Source organism: Triturus cristatus, chromosome 9 (genome assembly GCF_964204655.1).
Source record: "Triturus cristatus chromosome 9, aTriCri1.1, whole genome shotgun sequence".
Classification (NCBI taxonomy): Eukaryota; Metazoa; Chordata; class Amphibia; order Caudata; family Salamandridae; genus Triturus; species Triturus cristatus.
In genome coordinates, this window is record NC_140592.1 from 1167751354 (window position 1) to 1167770817 (window position 19464).

A 19464-nucleotide genomic window follows, 5' to 3' on the forward strand; every position below is an offset into this window, starting at 1 on the left:
ATTTTTAAACCTTGGTGAAAGATGGCATTGTGCCCATGTTTGTACGGCAGGTGCTTTTCATTGAACATTTAATAACGTTGCTTAAAGTTTTTTTCTTCAACAAAACACTGCTGGCTCTGAATTTATTCCAAAAGGTCAAGTTGAATGCTGAAATCTGGTTGTCATTTACAATGGTGAGTAGAAATACTTGGAAACAATTGTAGAGATTTTTCTGATCAAAATGCTGGACCCTGAGGAATTAAAGATAATTACAATGCCTATAAACAACTGAAGGTAGAGTAGGTGATAGAGAAAGGACAATCAAGTTGAACATGTGTTACTCAGGCAAAGAATGTTGCAGCTTCTAACCACAGCAATAGGGTGAGTGGGTGATTTTATTTACATGAGAAGGCAAAGGGAAAATCGAAACAGAGGGTGGAAGATGGAAAGAGGGCAGCACATACAAGAGAAAAGGTAATTCTAGAACTTGAGATTTAAAATGAAGGTAACTGCAAGTAGCAATAATTTAATACAAGCAAAGAATCCTGAATTGAACTTCAGAACTGAGATGCTATAGACAATAGAATTAATTGAGGAAATGTGAGAAGGAAATTGTGAGAGCAATGGGAGGGATACAAGTGTAACTCTTGTGAGAGTAGCAAGACTAGTACTTACAAAATAGAAAGCATCACTGAAGGTGTAAAGCTATTACACTAGTGGTGTGCCTGTGTTATTTAGACTGAACAGCCTTTATTGCAGCATTAGGTTGTTTGCCACATAGGATTTATTAATTCTTTATGTATTTGTCTGCATGGTAGCTGCCTATGTTAGTACTATTGTGCTGAAGAGTCAGAAGTCAATCCGATCTGAAGCACCTGTGATGTCATCAATAGAAGGTTGGCACAGCAAACAGGCAGAGGCCAGAAAACACAGTGCTGATAGGCAACCATGTTAGAAGCCTACATTGTTGTGTCTGTCTTTTATTATTATTAGTTATTTGCATGTAAGTATTCCATAGTTTACATCATTGATGACACATGGAATTCCCAGGTGTCATCAATGGTCAGTTGGAGACTTCCAGTCGTGAGCAGCTGTTCCTGTGTATGCTGTGTTGGCCTTTACTCTGTAATACTCAATAAATTCCTCTTCAACTACTATGTTCCAGAAGATCCTTTACTTAACAAAGTTGGCGACGATTTGAGGAGAGCACCTACGTTTTTTTGAGTTCAAAATGTTTTATTAGATTTTCCATAAGAATGAACAAATACAGACAATACAGAAAAAATTTATCACAAGCGAAAATACCTATATAAAATAAAACATTTCTAAAAGCAATTCTAAATACAATAGTTAAAGATGTATATATAATCAATTAGAAGGAGGGAAGATAAACTAAAAAGAAGGGCAGGGAGGGAGCCATGAAGAATTGCATTGTCAACTTATTAGAAAAAAGGAGCTACATTCATCATATAAGGCGTTAAATAGAATGACTGTAAAACGGTGAATCAAGTATAAATATACAATTATAAAGATAAGTATACATCTATGGGTAACCAAAACGAGTGAAACAAACTAGAATTGTGATTGATCCCTTTCAGGGATAATTGAGCACCTCTTCTTGTAAAAATGACCCATGACCACCAAGCATGAACCGATAAAGACGAAATATCCTTCCAGCAAAATGTAATGGACTTTAAAGCAGCTGATATTAGGAAGTTAAACAGTTTACCTTCTAATTCAGTTAAGTTATGCGTAAGATCAACAGCTTTACATATTAATATTTTGTAAGAAATAACATCATGAATATGAAATATTTGTTGAATAATATCCCAAACATCAGACCAAAATTTAAAAATTAATGGACATTCAAAAAGCATATGTCGTAGTGAACCAGGGAGTAATTTACAATGCCAACAAATGTCGTCTTGCATCAGCTTAGCACGAAATAAACGCACTGGGGTCCATAAACAATTAAATAAAATATAAGAATTGGTTTGGTAAAGTGAAACAGGCAGCCATCCTGAAATACTATTAAGCCAAACAGTCGTCCATGTATCGTTGGACAAAGAAAGGGAAAGCTCATCATTCCAAAATGTTGAAATAATATTTAGATTGTTTCCTATAGAATTAGATAATTTTTTATATAAAATAGAGACAGTATGTGATGACGTAGAGATAGTTCGAATATATAGTGCTAAATCTGCTTTAACATTAAATGGGATACCATGAGGGAAGGAGTCTAAAATTGAATTACATAACGATTCATATTTAATAAAATCAGATTGAGGTAAATTAAATTTCATTTGTAAAGCTTCAAAAGAAATAAAAACATTGTCAAAATAGATATCTTTAAGATAAAAGATACCAGCTTTAATCCAAGCATTCCAAAAAGTAACATTTCTATTCAATTTAATCACATTACTATGCCACAATGACATATCTTCAGTATGAGTCATAGGGATCAAAAAGATTGAATCCAGGTCATTAAAAATGAGTTTAGTGGATTTAATAATAACCGATTTATGCACATATATTGACCTATTGGACATTGTTAGCAAGGTGGTCAATGGAAAAGGATCCACAAGAGACTGCTCTATATGAAACCATGTAGGTTGGTTCTTTAAAGAGGAAGGAGAAAACCATATGGAACTTTGTTTCAGTATAAATGCTTTGTGATATAGAAAAAAGTCAGGCAAGCCAAATCCAGCATTGCATTTAGGTACTTTTAATTTTTTATAACCAATACGAGTTGATTTATTATTCCAGAGAAATTTGGAGAGAAGTCTATCAATGTTTTTATAGAATTGTAAAGGAAATTGAATAGGAATCATAGCAAGTGTATAAAAAATTTTAGGAGCAATAGTCATTTTAATGGAGTCCATTCTACCCCACCAAGAGAGGTGAAGTGAAGACCATTTAGACGTTTTATCTTTAATATAATTCAGAATAAAATTACTATTTAATGTTAATGTTGCTTTTACGGAGGACGCAAATAGAATCCCAAGATATTTTAATTTATCTTTTTGCCACACAATATCAGCCATGGGTAACATATCAGGAGTACAAAAAATGTTTAAAGGGAAGAATTCAGTTTTATTAATATTAAGTTTATAACCAGAAACCATGGAATATTTTGTAATAATTTCTAATAGGGCAGGCATTGAGGATAGAGGTTCACTAATAAATAACAGCACATCATCAGCATAGGCTAAAGTTTTGATATTAATCTCCTTAATCTGAATACCTGTGATATTAACACAATTTCTTATATGAGTAAGGAAAGGTTCAATTCCAATGAGAAATAAAAGTGGAGAGAGGGGACAACCTTGTCTTGTGCCTCTAAAAAGAGAAAACTGACTAGATACTTGACCATTAATAAATAAACGAGCAGTAGGGGCATAATACAGAGCAGAAATCATGCGTATAAACGAAGCACCAAAATTAAATGATAATAAGGTTTGAAATAAAAATTGCCAATGGATTTTGTCGAAAGCTTTCTCTGCATCTAAAGCCAAAATTCCTGCGGGGGAACTTAAAGTGGAACTCTGTTCAATAATGTGTAATAAGGTTCTTGTGTTATTTGTAGAATATCTATTCTTCATAAAACCAGATTGATCAAGATGTATAATAGAATCCAATATAGGGGACAGTCTAGAAGCAAGTATTTTAGCATACAATTTACAATCTTGATTAATTAAGGAAATAGGGCGATAATTTGAAACAAGAGTGGGGTCTTTATCTGGTTTAGGAAGTACAATAATTAAAGCATCAGTAAAGGAACCTGAAATCGTTCCTGAAGAACCAAAAAAAGTAAAAAGTTGAAATAAATAAGGCAAAAGTTGGGACTGGAACTCTTTATAAAACTCTGCTGGGATACCATCTGGGCCAGGGGATTTATTTATTTTTTATGGATTTAATAGCAGCTAAAATTTCCTCAGTAGTAATGGGTAAATCTAGCCTAAGCCTGTCCGAGTGTGAGATTTTGGGCAAATCACATGTATCTAAAAAAGAGTCCAGTATGGAAGGATCATGAGGATCAGGCTTATTATATAAAGTAGAGTAAAAATCCAAAAATTCCTTAACAATATCATTATGAGATATTGCAATGTTACCATTAGGGCCATGAATTGAGGTAATTTGCGTTCTATCTTTTTTTATACGTAAATAATTAGCTAAAAGCTTCCCAGATCTGTTGGCATTAAAACGGAACTTAGCCTTAGAATTAGAAATTTGGATGCCCGCTCTAGTACTAAGGATTGAGTTAAATTCATATCGAAGCTTTTGCAGCTTGACTTTAAATTGAGGATCATTTGATGAAATAAAAAGCCTTTCAAATTTCGCAATTTGTTTTTCCAAACACCTGATACGTGCGTTGAATGTTTTATTTTCATAGGCCATAATTGAAATAGTTACACCCCTAATGTAAGCTTTAAAGGCGTCCCATCTATTGACCATGGAAGTGGAACCTTCAGGATTGAGTAAAAAATAGTCCTGAATAGCATTTAAGATTTTAGGCTTATTATGTTCATTAAGAACAATTCCAGTATTCATACGCCATCTAGTTTGGTTTGCAAAAGTTGAAGTTAAATTCAGAACAAAAGAAATCAAGGCATGATCTGAGATATCAATATTACCAATCTTAGGAGTCTTAACAGATTGGACTAATTGTGTGGAGACTAAAAAATAATCAATTCTAGAATGCGAATTATGTGGATTAGAGAAAAATGTAAAACATTTTTCTGTGGGAAAGTGCAAACGCCAAATGTCAACTAATTTGGTGTTATGAATAAATGACTTAAAAGCATGAAAAACCTTAGGAGGCCGAAATTTAGTACTAGATATTCTATCCAATAATGGGTCAGCAATAACATTAAAGTCACCTCCAACAATTAAAGGAACTTTACCCAACTTTAGAACCTCGGTGGTAATATTAGACCAAAAAAGAGGGTCATCCGCAGTAGGACCATAAACATTGAGCAAAAATATGACTGAATCATGAATTTTAATTTTAGCTATAATAAATCTTCCATCTGCATCCGAAATTTTGCTTAAGACTTGGCAATGCAATTTTTTCGCAACAAAAATAGCCACCCCATTTTTTTTACCATTTGCAGGTGATGAAACAATAGTATCTACCCATTTCTTTTTCATATAATTTAAGATGTTGTCATCTATATGAGTCTCTTGAAGAAAACAAATATCTGCCTTACAACTACCTAAATAATCTAAGATTTTTGTACGCTTAACTGGATGACGTAAACCTTTAACATTTAGTGAAACAACTTTAATATTGTGGATATTAGCCATAATGAAGAGAGAAAGAAGAAAAAATCAAGAAGAGGAGAAAAAGAAAAGAAGGAGAGCGATAATGAGAGAAAATAGTAGCTCCAGAACAAGTAAAAGGAGGTGAAAAAATTAAAAAAAGGAGAAAATGACAAACAGGGTACAAAAATATCAAAGATGAGACGCACATACGCTCAACAAGCATGACCTAACCATTGGAGCCCAATGTAGTAATGGTTCATTAACCTGTCAGAAAACAAAAAGGAAATTAGCTATAATCCGGTATTAGAGTCATGAGTATCCATGGATTGCTGTGAACGTTGATCCAAAAACTGACGCAAGTCCTCAGGACGTTGAAAAGATTTTGACAGATTGTCTTTCCAGATACGCATTGTTGAAGGGTCAAAAAGACCATATTTGAATCCAAGACTTCGCAGTTGAGGCCGAAGAGTAGAAAATTCCTTGCGGATTGAGACTGTTTCCTTGGCAAAGTCTTGATGAATAAAAATTTTATTCCCATTGACCATTAAGGAAGGAATCTCTCGTGCTGCCTTTCGAATCAAAACCAAATGATGATGTCTGAGGACTTTGAAAATCATTTGACGAGGTTTGGTATGTTGAGGATTGCGATGTGAAGGGATTCTATGGGCCTTGTCAATCTCAAATTTTTCTGGAAATTTAATTTGTAGAAGCCCAGGAATCAAATTTTCCAAATACAACCTACAGTTGCCACTCTCCACATCCTCTGGTAAATTAAAAATGCGTAAATTGTATTGTCTGTTACGATTTTCCATCTCTAGGAGCCGGGTAGACAAAGGAGATATTTTAGCTACAAGAGGAGTGAAAGTCTCAAGCTTAGCCTTATTATCGTGTATTTTAATTGCATTATCAGATATTTTCATTGACATACTCGCCATTTCCTTTCGAACATTTTTAATCTCTGAGGCAATAGCATCTGTGTTAACACGAAGCGCTTGAATTTCCTCCAAAATTAAGGATAATGAAGGTTCTGTTGACTCTACCGCCTTTGATTTAATTGGCGGAGGTGAAACCTGCTGCTTTCTTTTAGGATGAATATTTTTATTATCCATGTTGATTTGGTAGCAAAAGTAGGATAATAATAATAACAATAAAATAAAATATCAAAATTGCAAAAATAACAGCAACAACGCAGAAAAAATGAAGGAAAAGAATACTGCAGCAGTAAGAATATCCTTATTAAAGCTGGTGCAGCAGCTATAACAGGCTATGGGAGTGGCTAGGCCCAAGCCAGGCCCTTTCCTGAATGCTTGCTCCGCCCCCTGACAGACAAAGCTGGGAATACCTGAAGGGAGAGCTGGAGGCAGAGGCTGGACACTGGAAAACGCCTCAGACAGCGCCCAAATTCCAAGAAAAACTCAGCAATTGACAGGTAAGATGCTCAGCATCCAAGCGACCTCATTTGCGGTAAAAAACTGACAGGAATCGTCGTTTTAAACGAAAAACGGGCGAAAAAACGCCGGAGCTCTCTACACGGCGGCCATCTTGTTTCGCGCGCTCGCGCGTCTCCAGAGCACCTACGTTTTGACTAACGTCGAGTCAACACGGATTCGACAAGGAGGCATTTCACGGAAAAAAAAAACTGGTTCTAAGGTTGGGACTAATTGGATTGCAGAGGATTGTGAGTACGCAATCTATTTTTTTTGTTATTTGGGCCAACACAGCGAGCTAGGTGGTTTACCGGCAGTTGAATTAATTAGGTAGTATTTTTTAAACTACCGAACATTCCTTCAACGTACCTGGGAACCGCGTGAGTTGGAGCGTGGACGCTGCTCGGTTCGAAGTTCCTTTGGCAAGTCTGCATTGTGTGTGACGTCAAAGAGCGTCCTCAGTGAACTCTCAACTTGCGTCGGTACGCAACGACGCACTACGTGCCGCCATATTGTTTTTCGTGTGCAGTGTAATTTAGCAGCACACGGGAAGCGGAGTGTAGCGGCATACGGAAGGTACTGTTATTCAATTCCACTTGTTTTTTTAAACTTTAATACATTGTTATCCACGGTGACAAGCACACCATGAACGATCGTGAGTTTTCTTGGTGCTAACATTTGGAAGCACATCACAAACTAAGAGTTGATATCGATCTGGCATCTTCGTACAAACATTGGTAGATTCAACTTCCAAAGGCATTAGTTATTGAGTGTCATTTATTCCAACAGCACACCAGGGGTGAAATACCTTATCAGCATATTTGGTGATAGGCACACCAGTGGAGCAAGAACTTACATTAACATATTTTTTTGGCAGGAAGCACACGTTACATGTTATAACTCTGATTTGTGTTATTTACTATTTACAATTTTTGCGGGAATTTACAAGTGTGACATACTTGCATAATTCTAGTCACTATATAAATTAGTAAAATGTGTGCTGCGCAAACATTTTCATGAACTCCACCACAAGCCTTCCTGTCTTCAAAAGGAGATCCCCCAATTAAATGGAAATAATGGAAAGAGTACTTTCTAAATTATATAGATGCACTAGAAGATGGAGAGGATGAATTAACACAAGTAAGGAAAAAGAAAATTTTACTCCACTCTCTTGGTCCTCAAGGTCTGATAGTATATAACTCAATGAACAAGAAAACACACGCTACAGATGATGTAAATGTATTTACTCATGCCTTAGAAGACCTTGATATTTACTATTCCACGTCAGTGTGCATTGCCATCGACAGGCATACATTTTTTGGACGGTAACAAGAAAAACAAGAATCTGTTGAGGATTTTGTGTCGGATTTAAAGAAATTGGCCTTGACTTGTAAATTTGGCATGTTGGAGGAGGAACTCATTCGTGATCAAATCATAATGTTTGTGAATAATGAACATGTTCAAGAACGTCTTTGGGTACATGGTGAGGCAGCGTTAGCAGATGTTGTTGCGTTGGTTAAAAAGGCTGAAATCACTAATAAATGTGCTAAAGCCATTTCTGAACCGTCTAAAGAGAATGAAAAAGCTACGGTGAATGAAATCTCATCTAAAAATAAAGGAAAATCCCAGAGACCGTCCTACTCCTCCTCTAAAGAAACTGATGACAGTCAAATGAAATCTACAGTTTTAAGATGTTATAGGTGTGGTAGCAAAAACCATTTGGCCAATTTCAAAAATTGTCCAGCTAGGAAACAAAAATGTTTGCAATGTGGAGTTTTTGGTCATTTCACAAAAGCATGCAGACGTAATTTAAAAAAAAAGAAAAAGGTTAATTTATTGAAGGAAGATTATATTGGATCTTCATCCTCATCTTCGTGTGATGACATACCTTCTAAGAATGTTGATTGTGTATTAGGAGTGTCTGATAGTGTCAACTCGTTAAGCATTAATTGTAAATCTAAACCTGTATGCAAAATGTCAATTGGTGGGGTTGCAACACTCATTGTAGCAGACTCGGGGTCTCCATATACGATTATTGACAAGAAACAGTGGAAATAGATTTTGTTCCTAATATAGGATCCACTTTAGCTCCACCAGATATTTCCCCAGAGAGTTTCACTGGAGAAAAGATTGATTTAATAGGTTTTAGGGAACTTATTTTTGAATTCAAAGGGAGGTCTTCGGTGGGGAAACTTTATGTAGCATTAGAGGGTCTTCCGGTTTTAGGTTGGATTGATCAGAGGAATCTTAATATCATTTTAAATCCTAATAGGGTGGAACAAGTCATGATTTTAGACCACAGTACTGATTATCAAATTGATCTTAAAGATAAATTTCCAGAAGTTTTTAATGATAAAGTAGGCCTGTTGAATGGTTATGTATATAAAATTATTTTGAAGGAAAATGCACAACCTACGGTACAAAAATCCAGACATATTCCTTGGGCTGCTCGTGAAGAGGTAGTCAAGGAGTTAAAACGTCTTTTGGATGATAAGATCATTGAAGAGGTTAAAGCTTTAAATTGGGTTGCGCTCGTCGTTCGCAAGGCTAATGGCAAAGTTAGGCTATGCATTGACTTGAGGTCTTTAAACAAGAATATAGTGTTAGAAAGATTTCCGCTGCCTAAAATCAATGAGCTAATTGCACTTACGAAGGGCATGCGATGGTTTTCAGTGATTGACTTAACGTCAGCGTATCACCAGATTCCATTGCATGATGATAGTAAGGATTTAACAACATTCATGACTCCGCAAGGTTGCTATCGGTTTTTACGTATGCCGTTTGGCCTTGCATCAGCGGCTGCGGTGTTTCAGAAGCTTATGTTTAAGTTATTCCATGATTTACCAGGCATTCTTTTCTTTTAGGATGATATCCTTATAATGGGAGAGAATAAGTCTATACATGATGAAAGAATTTATTTGGTTCTTAGGATTTTAAAGGAGAGGGGTCTTCCTGCAGAACTGTCAAAATGTAAATTTGGTGTCAATTCTTTAGATTATTTAGGCCATGAAATCTCAGCGAAGGGTATTATGCCCAAATCAAAATTAATGAGTGCTATAAAGGATGCTCCTTCTCCGACCAACAAGGATGAATTAAGATCCTTTTTAGGACTTATAGAATTTTACAGTAAGTTTGTAAGGAAGTTCTCAGAAAAGACTTCCAATTTGCGTCAATTGTTGAAAAATAGATCTGTTTTTGAATGGTCTCAGACATTGCAACATGACTTTACAGTACTCAAAGATGAGTTATGCAATGCGAAAGAATTAGTAGGGTTTGATCCCCTTCTACCTTTTATTGTTACAACTGATGCAAGTCAAAAAGGACTCGGTGCGGTTCTTTCGCAAAAAGAGAAGAATGGTAAAGAAGTAGCGGTAGCATATGCATCTAGAGCCTTGTCACCGCCTGAAGAGAGGTATTCAGTTATTGAAAGGGAGGCGCTGGCTGTAGTATGGGCACTTGAACATTTTAGATGTTTTATTTGGGGCTACCATGTGGAGGTTAGGTGTGATCACAAACCTCTGGTGAAAGTACTTTCTTCTGATGGACTGTTAGCTGCTACACCTAGGATAGCAAGGATGTCTATTCGGTTGTTGGACTGTATGTATTCAGTGAATTATATTCCTGGGGTTAAAAATCAAGTGGCTGATTGTGTGAGTAGACTGCCGTTACCATTGGAAGTGTCTAGTGATAATTTAGATGATTTCCAAGTAGCTGGTATAGATCTTAAAAGAGAAAATGTAAGCCTCAGTCCACAAGAATGGGAAGAGAGTATGAGTAAGGATGAACTCCTTATCAGAGTCAAAAGTTGTGTTGTGAATGGGTGGCCAGTTAAGAAATTACTTAGTGAGGAAATGAAACAGTTTTGGGAGATAAAGGATGAATTGTCTCTTAAGGATTGTAACATTTTAAGAGGTGAGAGAATCATTCCTCCAAGGAATTTGAGGGCCAAGGTCATTCAACTTTGTCATGAGGGGTATCTTGGCATTGTTAAAACGAAAAAGTGTATCAGAGAACTGTATTGGTGGCCAGGAGTAGATGCAGAAGTAGAGAGAAGTGTAAGGGACTGTTCTCTGTGTAGCAATTCTGATAAATCTGTAAGAACACACTGCCCTCCTTTGTGTCCTGTTGAATGTCCAGAGATGCCTTGGGAAACACTAGGTTTAGATATTACGGGGCCTATTATGAAAGATGATTCTGCTAAGTACATTTTAGTCGCAGTAGACTACTTTTCTAAGTGGCCAGAAATTAAGGTTGTTGAGAAAGCTGATGCTTCTTCAGTTCTGGAATTTTTAGATGATTTATTTCAAAGAGAAGGACTTCCCAAAGTTATTATAATTGATAATGGAGTCCAATTTAAAAGTCACATTTTAGAGGAGTTCTTAAAACGTAATGGCATAAATCATAGAGTTACTTCAATTTATCATCCTAGTGGGAAGGGTGAATTTGAAAGGTTCAATCGAGTGATTAAAGAGTCTATTCAATTAGCAAACCTTAAAAAACAAGACTGGGTGGTAGGTGTTAAGAAAATGATTTGGATGTATCGTATAACGCCTACTGTCACTGGTTAAAGTCCGTTCACTATTATGAAAGAACGTGTTCCGTTCACGAAGGATAACCAATGTTGGATGAAACATTCTCGATTATTGGAATGGTCACCGGAACATGTCAAAGGGAATGTTGAGCTACATCAAAAGAAATACAAAAGTTACTATGACAGTAAAAACAAGGTTAAACTAATAGATTTTGAAATAGGTGATCAGGTACGAGTTAGATTACCTTTCTTTTAAAGTGAGGAAAGGGCAAAGTAAATTCTCAAAGCCTTTTTTTATAATTAATATTGGGAAAAATTCTGTTCAATTATCGGATGGTAAATTTTGGCACATGGGCAGAATTGTGAAATGTAAAAGTAAACTTGGTGAGTGGAGTGGAGAAGGAACTAGTCATATGAGGAGTTTTCACTGGTTGGATGAAGAAAATGTAGGGGTGGAAGATAGTTTGGAATCAGTACAGGATGAAAAGAATTCATATGATTCTAATATGGTTGATGTTACAAATCATGGTGATGTTCCTTCTGTTTCTTCACAAGTTGAGAATGATGATCTCTTAGATGAGGTTCATTCTGCATGTATTTCTGATGATGTTGCTCTTCATTCTGATTCTTCAGAGCTAATTGGACAGGAGGAATCTTCTGTTTATGAATCTCAACCTCAATCTCAACCTCAAGGTAATGATGCTCATGTTAACAGTTTTGGTAGGGTGGTTAAACCACCGGAGTATCTCAAGGATTTTGTCACTAACTAGTTAATTCATTCCTGTGATAGGTACATATGTATATATTTGGGTTGTTGTGAATTAGTCATTGTTAGAGAGAGGAGATGCGTGTTATGTAATGATTAGTATTTCAAACGTTAGTGTTCATTATTTTAAGTTAAAGGGAGAAGATGTGTTGTGTCTGTCTTTAATTATTATTAGTTATTTGCATGCAAGTATTCCATAGTTTACATCATTGATGACACATGGTCAGTTGGAGACTTCCAGCCGTGAGCAGCTGTTCCTATGTATGCTGTGTTGGCCTTTACTCTGTAATACTCAATAAATTCCTCTTCAACTACTATGTTCCAGAAGATCCTTTACTTAACATACATACAGATATGCCTTGGGGTAACCCAGCTACTTCCTTCAGAAAAGGAGCTGCAGGTGAACTGGGAACATTCTGATAAATAGTATTTTAGGTGTAATGGCAGGATCAGGATTCCACTCATTAAACAGCATTGATGTAACCCAGTCCCTTGTTTGCCTGAAGTTATGTATGGTGAGACTGAAATATTGATGCAGGATAGAATGTAAAGGAATATGGACTCTCTAGGTCCATTAAATCTATATTTCAGTTGCATGTAACATTTTAAATAATCAAAAGAATGTTTTACCCACAATTTTTCGTTTGGACTATCAACTGCACTGAGCCCCTGATGATCTGCAATGAGGTCTCACCCTGTCCTGCAAAGAAAAGTGAATACAAATGGATTGTAAAATGTAGAGAACCATCTAGGAAAAGTGGGGGGCACAAGCTAATTGTACCTTAAAAGAATACAGTTTAGAGGTTTGATTTCTTAGTTTCCACAAACCTGTCTCTATATGAACTTTTATATCACCTATGGTTGTCAAAAAGGTCAGATTAACTGAACTGCTGACAGCATAAGACCACATTTACTGTTATTCACACAACAACTCTGCATCTTATTAGTGCCTTAGCACATAGTAAATAGAGAAAATACAAACTTTGATGCTAAACACAATTTCTTGGTTTTGATACCCAACATTTCTCAGTCTTTAAATGCTTTTATAGATGCACTTATTTTGTAATCAATATAATAAACCTGTTCCCAACAGCTGAAGACACAGGTGAACCAATGAGAAAATAGCACTTGAGAAACATCATTTAGTTTAATGAGAACGTTGATCAAACAGGCTAAAGAGCAGGCTAAAGAGCATAAAGAAAAATTGCAAAAAGAGAATAATTAAAAAACAAATTGAAATCCAAAAACTTGGAGGAGGTTGCAAAATACAACTGTGCAATTTTTGATGGGATTTAGGACTGATATCAAGTTGAATAAAAAGACCAAAAATAATCATATTAAATACAGATGAGAGGGATTACAGCAATAAAAGAATGTACTTGTATGTAAAAATATATCATTCAAATGCCGGAAGTATAATTCAAACAAAAGAAAGAATCATCCAATTTAAGTACAGAGAGCAGTGGTGGTTCAAAAAAATGTGAGCAACACGCACAAACCCATAATTATAATGTCCTATTACTTACCCGTAATCTTCATGACTCCGGGTCCCGTTGTCCTCGTCCCCTTCATACTACACAAGTGAAATAATGTATCTCACCGACACACACATGAGATTTGCACTGAAAGGTTTTGAAAAACGTAATGACTAAAACAACAGTGTTTAAGAAAGGAGGAAAGAGGAAATCAGAGAGATGACGGAGAACAAGGACCAGAAGCAAAAACTGAGTGAAAATGAGAGTAGAGAATCAGAGACATTAAATGTAGTTCTGAAGTTAGCAGATAGGAAATTTTATGAAAAGGAATTAAACATACTAAGTAAATGTTGATCCTGCTCACCAATATCACATACTGATTTATTTGATTTCAAATGTTTTGGTTACTTTTATTGAAAATGTTTTTGATGTCCCATGGCACATACCAAAATCTTGTTTATCTTGAGCCCCAGGGAACAAAAATGACAGTACACACCCGAGTAAAATTCCAAACTCTTATCAATGGGGGACAGTTAAGATATAGAAGACATAGTTAGTGATTTGAATATAGATTCTTCATAATCAACAGAGGTTTGAGATTAAAATCAAGTCAAACTTCCCACCAAAGATACCAAAAAACGTCTTTTTTAAATGCATTTTGAAAGACAATATACAGTACATCAGCACCATATACAGTCTGAAGAAGAAAATTGGACTTCAACAGAAATCAAACAAAAGACATCAGTAATAATAATGAATGCTGATAAAGGTGGGAGTGTAGTTTCCATGAGAAATCCCATATTGTGACTTAAAAGGGTAAACATTACAAATGGTGTCAGTATTATACAAATGGTAGGCAAAGGGCTTTTTTTCCATGATGAGTATTCTTACCTCAGAAGGGAACATTCCGGACTACATGTCATCTTTTTTTTGCCTAAATTGTATAAAGATATCCAGCCACCACATGGTAGATCTATAATGTCTGTTATAGAATCCTTAATTGGACATATTGTGGAGTACATAAATATGTATTTAAATAGACTTGTCTGAGCCTTGCCATCCTAAATCAAAGACACAATAGATTTCTAAATGATAATCTGTAACCTCCCTTGGAAAGTGAACTTTGCAGTGGTTACAATGGATGTCAAGTCCTTGTATGCATGCATAGAACTCAGTAATGAGTGCAATGCAAAATCTTGATTTGATATCTTACTCAATGAGATGCTGTTAGAACTAGCATCACTCATACTACATCGCAAATTTTTCCTATGCCAAGGGCCATCATAGGAACCAAGAACAGATACGGCCATAGGATCACACTTTGCTCCCGCTTATGCTGGGCCCTTTATATGAAGATATATGAGGAGCAGATGTAGAAGCCTGGCATAGTACAATGCAAAGATAAATTAATATTGTGGTACTAATTTATAGATGGTATGTTTATAATTTGAAATAATAGCATAAGAGATCTGATTAATTTACAATACTGCTAAAACGAAAACAATAAGAAGATAGACCTGTGTTTTATTCTGTTAGTTTTCTAGATGGAGAATTATATTTTGCAAAAAATACACTAAAGAATATGCTCCATCAATGAGTGAAGTCAACAAATAGTGTGTTGCATCCATCAAAGCATCAGAAATCCGACATAGCTTACAGTGAAATTCTGTGAGCAAAAACATTACGCAGTGAAGACTAAGCTTACAAGAAAGAGTTGGAACACGAGTGACAGATTTAAAGAGACAGGATACACAGAGATTGATTAATGTGAACCTAATAGAACCAATAGCAAATCAAAAAAAGTTTACTCATCCCAATGAAATACAAATAAACTAAAATGAAGGACATGTCCACAGTGAACTCTGTCACTATTTGAACAGCTGATGTACACTATAATATGCAAACATTGCCACCTCTGACATTTATGTCAGTACCTTACAGAAGTTTCAAATTACTTGCAAGAAAGGAAAAAGTCTGATGATAGGAGCACATCATAGCCTTAAAACATGGAGAGGTAAAATACCCCATTTCCATCCATGTTGATGAGTAAAATGGACACACAGAGATTATCAAAAGAGGGTTGGTAACAGAGAATTTGCCCAAAGAAAAAGTGAAACATATTGGATCAATCTATTGAAAACAATAGGGATGGAACTTAACACAGATCTGGAATGTCCTCGGGGAAGGAGGCCATAGAATCTAAGTAGGTTGATTTGAACTGCTCCATGCCGTCTGCCATGAGTGTTGTTTTGAGGTGGACAGATGTCTGCCTCAAACAGATTGGGGTGTCTTGAGGCATCATGCGGGGAATGCCTTCAAAAATTGCCTGAAGTTTCTAAGCCAAGAGTCCCAAAGATTTTGTTATGGTCCTGTGGACATAATTTTGCATGGCTTGAGATACAGCCTTTTCTCCAGTATTGGGGTGTCTTTCATAGATTTACATGCTTGAATATTCCCCGTCGTCGAAGTGGGAGTCCCACGGTACATAAAAAGCAATAAGCCTCATGTATATAGATACATCATAAATATATATATATAAGAATAAAATACATATATAAATAAACATTATATAGTTTAAAATAACATACCAAGTCAAACATACCATAGGATAACATTGACACATAGGAAAGCATTGAAAAAGGAATCACTTTACTGACATATCCATGTGGTTTTTATAGTCCAAACTGCAGCCAATCAGGCGCAAACACCCTCTAGAACCTTCTGCTCAGAGGCTCAGGCCCTCAGATTTTCTACCGCACGTCGTGTGAAGGGAGTCTCCCTAAGCTCTGCTCAGTTTGTTCACTGGTTTTTGATTTCTTCAACTTTTCCAGATGTCTTCAAGTAAGAAGTCTCTTTTCCGTCCTTGTACTTCTTGTAGGAAGTTGAGGCTTTATTCAGAGGACCCTCATGAAAAGTGTATATACTGCCTCTACCCTGACCATCAGGTAGGCAACTGTCAAATTTGCAGGACCTTTTCACAGAAGACTCTAAAAGATAGAGAGGGCCGCCTCCTTCTGTGGCTACAGAAGTTGAAGGTCACGGATAATCCTCTCTCGGACGCCGAAAGTGTGGCTTCTGCACGCATTCGAGCCTCTTCTAAGTGTAGCAGTGTGCAGGACTTGCCTTCCCCTTTTCTTAAAAAGAGAAAGCTTCACCTTTTGGAGGTTACTAAGGTGCCAATACACTCTGCTGCTACGCCCACGAGATCTCACTCTCAGGCATCTGTGGCTCTCCCAGCGCATGTTTACTCTCGTAAACGTGCCAGACCGTCGACTAAATCTGCTACTTCTACGCCCTCGTCAGCGGCGGTGACGACGGTTTCCAGCAGGTTCGCTATGTCGTCGACAGCTGCTTCGTAGACGCTATCTTCGTCGATGGTGGTTCGTGTCTCCTTGAAAGCTGTCTCGTCGACGATTCCGATATCTTCGTCAACGACGAAGAAACCTGTGGCTGTCCCGTCGACGTCTAAATCTTCATCGACGATCAAGAAAAAGAGATCTTCCTCATCGTCGGTGACTAAAGCTTTGTCGACGGCGGCAGTCTCGTTGACGGCGGTCTCGTCGACGGCGGCTTCGTCGACGGTGGTGGCTTCGTCGACGGTGGTGGCTTTGTCGACGGCATTGGCTCTTTCGTCAACGGCAGGTATCTCGTCTACACCAAATTTTGCATCTGTTCCATTGGTGCCTCTGTCTACGCCAATGTCTGCTCCTGTCGACGATTCGCTTCTACAGCATCGTCACGCTGCTTTGGAATCCATTCAAGCACCACCGGCCACTCAACCACCGCCACAACTGTTTCCCTCTGGCAATGAGGAGGATTCTGCCTCGGATGATGACATTCATACCACATTCCGGGCTGCTCGCAGTCCATCAGAACTGTTCATAAAATGTCAAGATTTCGACGAGGAGGACCAGGAGGACCATTTCTATCAGGAGGAGGAGGAGGAACCTCCTGCGCAGATTCCGATGGCACAGTTGCCTTTATCCCTCATTTCTAACCTCCAATTTATGCTAGAGGATTACAATCGCCGTTTCCCATCTTCTTCCCACGGCTCTCCACGAGAAGCGCCTCCGAACATTCCAGTTCCTCCTCAGCCGCCGGCGGAACCAACACCATCCGCTCCTTTACCAGTACCTCCTGTAGAGGGTGACGCTGACGTCCTTTCGGATACAGAAGACGGTGAACTCCTGGGTGATGACGATGACACTATGGCCGATTGGGACGATTACCAGATCAATTCGCCTTCTCCGCCTCCGAGGTCACCAATCAATTCTCTTCCTGTTGATATTACAGGTTTCCATCAGTTGATGGAAAGGGCGGCACAGCAATTTCATCTCCCAATGGTCGTGAGAGAGGAGGATTGTTTTCTATATGATTTTAAAACTCAGCCGCAGAAACAGGTTCGAGCCGTGCCCATAGTTGACTTCATTTGGAATGAGGATATGAAATTGATGAAGACACCAAATTCAATTCCGGCAGTTCTCCCGCGGTTAGAGAAGAAATATATGGCTCTGGACTCTTCTCCCGCTTGCCTGGTATCCCAGCCAAAGCCGGATTCCCTGATCACCCAGGCGGCACAACGTCGCTCAAAGAATCCCTCGTCTCCGCTTACCTCTCCACCTGACCGTGATGGACGTCTCTTGGATGCCATTGGGAAAAAAATTTCAACCATGGCCTCGACAACGGTCAGGGCAGCGAATTCCCTGGCCATCTTGGGTCGCTACGACCGCCAAAGGTGGTCTGACATGGCGGCTTTCATCAGCCTCATCCCAGAACCATCTAGAGCGGACGCTCTCAAAATTCTTCAGGAGGGAGAAAGAGCATCTTCAGAGATAATCAATTGCTCTGTGGATATCGCCTCCTCTGGTTTTCGCCAGCTAGCTGGGGCAGCTGTTCTAAGGAGGCAGGGTTGGCCTCGCTCTACTTCTTTTCGCCAGGAAGTCCAAGTGAAGATCCTTGACATGCCCTTTGATGGGGAGTCGTTATTCGGCCAGCACGTGGATGAGGCGCTCCAAACAATAAAGAAGGACACAGAAACAGCTCATTCCCTTGGCACGCTGCAGTTCAAAAGACAGCCTTTTCGGGGTGCTCGCAGACGCAGCACCACCTCCTCCTTTTGTGGCGGATCAACACAATACCACTCATCCAATCAAGGACATCAGCGTTTTTCCTCCCAGAGCCCACCGTCTTATCGACAACAGACTAACAAGTCTAACTATCGAGGAAACACCTCCAAAAAACAATGACTTTCTTTGCTTGCACTCCCCTCCTCTCAAGGCCCCCCCTGTCCGAGTTTGAGGACGAATCTCAAAATTCTTTTCAAATTGGTCACTAATAACCTCAGACCGTTGGGTGTTGGACATTGTTTCAAAAGGCCATGCTCTAGAATTCGTCAAATTCCCTCAGAACACCCCCCAACCAGTCCTCCTCCTGCTCATCTCAAGGAGCTTTTCCAACATATCAAACTCATGCTCAAAAAAGGGGCCATCGAAGTGGTTCCAAAGTCTCAGAAGGGGCTGGGCTTCTATTCCCGTTTTTTCCTCGTGCTAAAGAAGTCTGGAGAGTGGCGCCCTATTCTCGACCTGAGGGCTCTGAACAAGTTTCTAAAGGATCAGACTTTCCGCATGCTTACACTGAGGGAAATTCTTCAACTCCTCTCTCAAGACGACTGCATATCGACAATCGATCTTCAGGATGCCTATTTCCATGTGCCGATTTTACCACGCCACAGGAAATACCTGCGCTTCCGTGTAGGTCAGAGAGACTTTCAATTCAGAGTCCTGCCCTTTGGGCTCCGCTCCGCCCCCAGGGTCTTTACGAAGGTCCTCACCCCTGTGGTGGCCTATCTACGATTGCGGGGCATTCAAATCTTCCCATATTTGGACGATTGTCTCATCAAGTCTCAGTCTTACCATCAGGCATCCTTAGACACTCAGTTTTGTCGGACTCTGTTCCACTCTCTGGGTCTGTCGGTCAACATACAAAAATCTCAGTTCACACCAGCTCTTCTCAGAACTTTCC